The sequence below is a fragment of the Toxotes jaculatrix genome, chromosome 1 (genome assembly GCF_017976425.1).
Source record: "Toxotes jaculatrix isolate fToxJac2 chromosome 1, fToxJac2.pri, whole genome shotgun sequence".
Taxonomy (NCBI): domain Eukaryota; kingdom Metazoa; phylum Chordata; class Actinopteri; family Toxotidae; genus Toxotes; species Toxotes jaculatrix.
The window spans coordinates 19,780,240-19,788,646 of NC_054394.1; positions in this window are offsets into that span (position 1 = coordinate 19,780,240).

The window sequence follows — 8,407 nt, forward strand, 5'->3', positions numbered from 1 at the left end:
CTCTAAGACCTGGATATTGTGCTCCTGCAGCCAAGTTCTACTTGACCTGGATGCGTGGCAAGAGGCATTATCTTGCTGAAACATCCAGTTTTGACCTCGACAGAACAGTGTGTGTGCAGAAGGGAGCATGTGGGTTTCGAGAATGGCTTACTTAGCAGAGTTCAATGTGCCATCACAGACAGTGAGGTGACCAACGCCAGCAGCACTCATGATACTGCCTCCACCATGCTTGACAGAAGGTACTGTACATGCTAGAGATAATGCCTCACCTGGCCTTCTGCATACCCTCACATTGGCACAAGGAGCATTAAGCTCGAAACCACAAAATTCCGACCACAGAATCTTCTTCCAGTTCCTGGCTGTCCGGTCCCTGTGTGCTTGGGCCCAGTTATGCCAGGTGGAACACTGGACACCAGTTTGGTTTGACCACTCTTGCTGAAGTTCACGTGATGTCATTTGGCACATGCCGTGATGTCATTCGGCACTGCACATGCAGGATGCGGTCATTTCTCACTGAAGACACTCTTGGACACCCGGAACTTGGTTTGTCTTCCAAGCTGTTTGTTTGTGTATATTTCTGCAGTGTGTATCCAACTGCTGAAGGACTGCATCTGCACTTTCTGGCTATCTGGTGGCAGCTGTACCCTTCCTGGCTGAGAATCTTTATCTTTATGGAGCTAATCAATTTTAAGTTTTTAACGGCTGATTTTACGATTGGTTTAGTATTGTGGCTGTGACTGTACAAAAACAAACTGCACTTGGAAAAAAGTGAACGTTAATGCAATATATCACAAATGTATGGGGTGTCCAAAAACTTTTTTCAACCACTATTTCCTGTGGCTCATACTACAGTGTTTAAAATTGTTTTGTTTTCTCTCCTCTCTTTGGCTCTCCAGGACTGAGTGCCTCCTTTGAGTGACAAAACTGCGTCATCATCCACCCACAAACACTGTGAAATGAGAGCATCATTTAGAAAAATACCCTTCACAAACATGGACTGATGTAATGCTTTCAGATACCAGACGGCTGCCAGTATAAATGTTTAGTCTGTGCTTAAAAACAGAGAAATAGCTAGCATTGGTGTCATTGTCGTCATGGAAAGGTAACTCGGAATATATTTTCTCCTGCTAAGAGAAAATTTTTTTCTCTGTCTTTTCCTGTGGCTCAGCTGCACTTCTGACCTGTATCTGCAGTACAGCTTGTCGAACTGGAAGTCTTATACTGTACATCTGCACTGCCAACAAATCTTTCAACAACTGTGGCTGTCTTTTGCCTTGATGTAAACCTCTTCATTACATTTCATTATGGCGCACAATGCAAGTATGAAAAATGTACTAATAACTGTGAAATGAAAGCAGGAATAAATTGTATTTTAGCTACATTAGGCTTTCTTGTCTTACTGTATTTTTATTTGTTTGGTTGATGTAAGCTGAAAACCACACTGAGCTTTCCATCAGCACTATCAATTACAACAGAGGTACAGATAATGTGGTATGAAAAACAAGATATGCTCAAAAAATCAAACCATGTGATGCATAATACTGTCACATTCTATTTGCATGGAAATATAGAGGACATATTCAATACACATACATAACTGGACCATCTCCAAACTTGATTAAAGAAAAAATATTTAATAAAACACTTTCATGAGTTGTAAACTGGTATTTTATACTATTTTGGTATAAGATTCATTGATAAGCATGTTGCTTTAAACACATATTATATCTTGGCACACCTGGCTTATTTTGCCTTCCAGTGGTTACATTTTGTCACTGCTTTCTCACTGGATATGGAGCTGCATTTAAGAAAAGCATCTTAAATAAGGATTATGTTTAACTTCTCCTGCAGCATCAAACTATTACTTGGTTTCTAGTTAGTTTTTATGTTGTTTCAGTAAAAAAAATCATTAGAAATGTACTTTAAAGTGCTGCTTTCCCACCTACAATGAAAAACTGAGGCCGTGCCCCACTTAACCATACTGTACTATAACTGGGTATATTTGCAGATTATACAAATCAGCCCAACTGATGCTGACTGATGCTGACTGATGTGAGCCTCGAGTGATGTCACTTGAGGCAATTTATCAGACTTCACGTACCTCCTTCTGAAGCTACAAAAGGCTTTATAGGGCTTTATACAATAGTTTCCACATATGCAGCGAGGTGTGCAACTGTAAGTTGACAGAGCAAGGGCTGATATAACTATAAGACTAAACCTTTGGCTGAACATAATATGATTGAATTGACTCGAACAGGACGTTGTTCGAGTCACTGGTGTTGTGTCGATATTTGTTTCCACTTACCTAAACCAAATCTGCCATCACTACAGTGGGCGCAGTGTGGACTGTGCCATAGAATAATGTGTGTGATCACCTTCTCCCGAGTCTTGGACTATCATGCCAACCTAGACACAGGTGATAATTTCAATGAAAATCCAACATAAAGTGTCCTAGTAAAGTGATGGTCCACCATGTGCCTTCAGAACAGCTTAGTTGTGCCTTGGAATTGATTTTTACAAATGTCTGGACTCTGTTGGCGGGATGAACACCATTCTTGCAAAAGATAGTCCCTCACTTGGTGTTTTGATGATGGTGGTGGAGAGTACACATATCGGTCCAAAAAATATTCAGTTGGGTTGAGATCTGGTGACTACGGAGGCCATAGCACGATTCACATGATTTTCATACTCATCAAATGCCTGCTCAGCATTTTTTGTACATGCCACAGAGCATGATTAAGTTAATTGCTTCATTGTACCTTGCAGTGCACCTGTGAGGAAGCATCCGCATGTATGTTTCCTCACTCGTTTATTCAGGCTGCTTTTAATTTGTCATCGGTCTGTACGCAGTTTCTCTTTAACAGTTAAAGGGACCAGGTAAGGGGGCGGGACTTCTTGATCGTACCAGTTAGCTACAGCAAGCAACAAGCCGTCCTGACCATGTGAATCAATCGTGGTGGTTTTGGCAATGCATAACTAAAAAGCTTTTGTTATTGGTGACAAGTTATAAGTGATCGAGCGGAAAAAGACTTCCGCTCAAATCCCTGCAAACGTGGACGAGGAAACACTGGTATCACCGACAGCAACCAACAACTTAAGCCAACGCGAACGTTAGCGTGCGGCTATCACCGAACAGCTAAGCTAGCTAAACTACCACCATTAAGTTGGGACTGGTGATAAATTGAAATGTTTGGCTCCGAGAAACAAACTTTCATTGGGCTCACTCTGGTTTCCAACGTTGGGAACTACAGTAACGTTTGGATGCAAAGTTTGCTCGGCCCTAATTAAGAAAACTAGGACTGGCAGAAGAATGGCGCACTTTTGTGGTAATGACGACCGAGAAAACAACTCAGCCTCTCGGTTATCCTACTGTGCTAGTGGATCTACAGCGATGTGGACGACAACGCAAGAATTCATCCGGCCCAAGTTAGGGAGCGATGTTTCACCGAAGAGTAAGTAATTTCTTTCTTTTTCTTTTTTTCTTTTTTTCTTTTTTTTTTTTTACACATTGCATTACTGTGTGGGGGCACGCTACCGGAAATTAGATTTGCTGGTTTTGTTCTTGCTATTTGAAATTCGTGACATTCTGGCTCGGCTTATCAGTGGCATTGTTTTTGGACAGCTGAGAGTTGATGTAAAACTTTTATTTAAAGAGTTTTCTGACCAGACTGAGTTAGCCTGGCCTTTTTCTGCAGAGCAAAGAATGTCCCCAGGAACCATTTGTCATAAGCCTAACAGCCCCCTTGAGTATTGTCATTATTCCTCTGGAGTTCCTGTCTAACAGAGCCTGAGCTTCATGCCTGCTAGTCTTCCCTAATTTGTCATGCTTATTTTACCAGTTGTGCACTGGTCTATTCTGCTGTCTCTTTAGGGAGTGTATGCTATTCTAAAACTTGGAATATTAGCAACAAGGGATTATTACAATATGACACATATACACAGTGTTGTATTAATTGTAGCACTGTACAAAGTGTGCATTAGTCTCGTTCAAAAGGAAAAATGAATTATTCCAATTGAATGTTGACCAAAATATGGCCAGATGGTGGTTTACTGGGGTAGGTGAGACACCTAACCATAACTATGACTTGTTAGGAGTGGTGTCTATACATATCATGTAAACTTAGTAGCATCAGTGTCTATATGAAGTGTCCAGTGTTTAGACTTTCATATTTGTACACATTTTTTGACTGCTGGATGGTATACTTACTGATGCATTCTTACACTGTGGGGTTCTAGATATTTGATAGCTTTTAACAAATGTCCAGTGTGTCTGCTGAACCGATGATGGCGAAGAGTATTTATTAACAGTGACACAGCGTCATGGGATGGGATTATCTGAAAGCTGGCCTAGCCAGAATCAGCCCACTGCAGACCTGTTTTGGGCCTGTCACATATTTTAGTGTAGTTTCACTGGCAGATCCTGGGTATTTATTGGTAGGTTAAGTAGTTATAGCCATTTTTGCAGCCTCTTCTCTTTGTGGATTTTTATTTTTACAGCGTAAGCTCTTAGCAGTGATAAATGTCTGTGTACTCGTCCTCTGTACTATACTTTCACAATCAAACAAAGCTTTGAGCAGAAAATTTGACTAGAGGATTTTTGGTTTTCAAAGTACTCAAGTTCTTTATGTTATCATGTCAGCCCCAGTGTTAAATCACCGGTGGTTCTTAATTTTACTTCATTAAGTACTGGATTTCAAAATACTATATAGTTTCTCAAAGAACAAATGAAAACAAAACAAACAAATGATTCTCTTTAACTATTAATTTGCCTTTTAGCCTTTTAATGAAACTTTTAGTTGAAAGCTGTCCCAGTTGTTGAGTGAGCTCAGAAACACATCATATAAATGCAGGATCACTTAGAGGAGTCTGGTCTCAGACCTTGGTTGCACATTCTAGACATTCCTGGCTTTATCCAGTTTGATCTGTCTAAAAAAAAAAACCAACATGACAAATAGATGGACTTCATAACAGTTAACTACAAAAGCAAAAAAACCCTTGTTTATATGCAATCTAAAAGAAGTTCTAAATATTGAAACATGAACATGAACTGTGGTGGATGTTCAGAAGAGGGGTGTGTTTAAAACTTGCACCTCTCTCCCCTGAGTGTTGACCAACAATGCATATCTCAGCTGATTAGACAGAGGAGAATGGGGCTGCTCTCGGATGCGAGTAGCCATGTGCAAAAACCCAAACAGAGCTAATGAAGGAGATGAGGGCTGGTGTTAGAATTAGTTCAGAGCCTCAGAGGAACTGTTTGAGATGCCTGAACTCTTGAGCATCTAGGGATGAGCATCTGTCACTTTTGCCTCATCACCATCTGGAGGACAAACTGGGAGTCAGTTAGAGTTGCAATAACTTACTTGTCTTGTTAAACAAAGGATCTTTGTGAGTGTGTGTGCGCCATTGGTTGTTAGGCGCACATCTTCTCTGAGCATATGGGACAATGTAGAACTTTTAGTTTCCAAAACAGGGGAGAAGGAGACATTATGTTGTACTCCATACAACATAATGCCATACAATGTATGGCATGGCACCCTGCCTCAACATCAAAGTGTGAGAAGGGAAAAACAATGCATGTTTATATTACGGTTTGGTGATCTGTTAAAATTTTCCAACAAGCCACTGTCAGTCCAACAACCGGTGATTGCTGATATATTCACACAAGTGTGTGTGCTGCACCTGTGCCTTCACCTTATCTTCTGTCATCTGTGGTCTTTAATGTGATAATCAAATTTTGCTGAAATATTACAGCCTGTGGGTTACTCTTACTCATAAACAAAATAAAGCCCTGTGAGATCTTTGACAAGCAATAAGCTGTAAAGACAGACTGAACAGCTGTCGGACACTGTTTGAAAAAGAGTCTGATGGCGTCAGATGAAGGACTCCTCCACTCCTTTTGCAACTTCCAAATGAACAAACAGGTGTGGATAACATATGTTATTAAATGATCACCATCCACCAAAAAAAAACAAAAAACAACCAACCAACCCTAGTTTATATCAGACGTTTACCTTTGCATATGCAGTATTATTTTTTATTCATATGTCTCCAAAATGTTCTTCTTGTAAGTATGAGGCACCATTTGTCCCATATGAAAATCTCAGATGTAGAAAGTGCTTCTTTACAGCGGTTATATTAAATTGTGTATGAAATGTTCAATTTTATCTTAAAGACTTTGTAAGTGGGACGTGCACAAAAAAAGACTGATGATCCATCTTATAACCTTTTGGAAAGGCCTATTCGGGCTGACCTGGAAGCAGAGCTTGAGGACTGTCACCTTTTGTTCCTGCATCTCAACCTCAGCTTCTGTCTGGAGGTGACTTGATGCTTTTTACGTTTTTCCAGTGAAGTGTTTTTTTTTTCTTTTTTAATCAGCATTTATTCCTGCAAGCTACCCACTACAAAAACAGCCTTGTCTGATTGTCTCTGAGCATCTCCACCGGAGGAGTTGTGCTCAAGGGTGTCTCAGTGGTGGTAATGAGGTAGTGAATAGCTCTACTCTTTAACTTTACTCATTCAGATTATGCTGCCTGTTTAGGGATGAAACCAGATAGATTCAGGTTTCTAACTTTTTAGCTCCAAAAAGACACGTATCATTTTCAGTCACAGCTACACGTTTTGAGTGCCCTCAGTCTGCAGGCTCTGATATTATGCGCTGCTATGACACCATGTGGCTAAGAATATGCAGTGTTGTATGTACATGAGGAATTCCTAGTGGACAGGGAGTGGATGTGGCTAATGGTAGTGAGCTCTGAGGAAGATTTATTGTTAAATAATTGCTCAGAAACTAAGATGTCTTAACTCTGCAGTTTTAAGTTGTTTTCATACAGAACAATACTAATCCAGTCAATGTTTGTAGTATTTGGATAACCTGTGTGCAAAATATTTAATTAATATTAGTACACACTAACATTTTCAGGACTCCTCAAAACTTTCTAATTTTCTCACTTTGTGCCACTAAGTTATTAGATCTTTTTTTGTTGTGTGTCTGTACTCTTCTGCAATGACTTTAAATTGCCAGAAGTTATAGCTTGGGGAACTGCAGGTATGGTACTTTCTGAAGTCTGCTCTTTGTGTCACTGTGATTTTCATTATATGCTGTATCAGTAAGCCATGGGGGAGAAGTAGTCAACATTCTTGATTTTGTTCTTTCAATTCCCAGCATGAAGTCTGCTGTCAGAATACAGCACAACGAGTCTACAAATCAATTAATAGGATAAGACCACAATGTTTCTCAGATGCTTTGCCATAGTTTGATTGGATATGGGTTGGTTCAGTGAGAAAAATTAATATTTTAATTTGTGTTGACAGCTACATATAGAAAACAAATGCAGAAAGTTCCAGTGTTGGATGTTGGGTGATGACATTTCTGTTAAACCATTGTCTTCATCTGCATCCGGTATAGTTAGATAATGATAAAATATAAATCCATCAGCCTTCTACTCAAGTGCCAATTTGATATCAGTTTTGTTAACCCTCACACGTACTTGCTTTTATTTTATTTTTTCATGGAACATTAGTTCACCTGTCCATACAGTCCATCAGTGGCACGCTGTGCTGAATTAACATGTTCGTTCTGTCAGTGATGCTGTCTGTGCTAATGTGATCTTGACATTTCCCAAACACACACCAGTAAGTATTCCCTGGTCCAAAAACACATTCTGCTGGCTTGAAGAGTCTTTTCAATAATAGAATACTTTCATATTATATTCATAATGTGCTACGGTGAACACTGCAGCCAAGTCTGCTGGGTTTAATTTAATGTAATTTCAGGGCCTAATTTGACTTCCTACATGTCAGTGGTAATGAAACTTTTGTATGTGGTCTAGATACCCTCCAGTTGGATTTTCCCAAAGACTTTCAAGATTTGAAGATGAACTTTGAACATTAAATTCAAAGAGAAGGGTAACCCCATGGCTTTTAATTGTGCAATGTAAAATGAAGATTTTACTATCAAAGAGGAGAATGGAGTGTAGGTTTTCCATGTACTTTCAGGATTTATAATAGCCTACTGCTATTATTTTCTTAGCTCAACTTTCCACTCTCCACTTTTTCCAGTGTAAATGTTAATTAGATTCAAGATTCAAAGGGTTTATTGTCATTTGCACAGTAAGGAAACAGGTTTCCCTGTACAATGAAATTCTTACTTTGCTCTTCACCCAGAATACCATACAAAATGTTGTAAGTAAAATAAAATAGATAATAGTATTTACAAAATATTAACAAGAGCATAAGTGAAAAAAGTTACACAAAATATAAACTGTACTGATATATACAAATCAGCTGTTGTGCAAATTCAGCTGAGAGTGAAGTGAAGACTGTGCAAAAGAACTGTTATGTGAACAGTGCGGTATGTGTGCAGTTATTAAGGTGCAGAACAGTAATAAATAATAAATAATAACAGTCA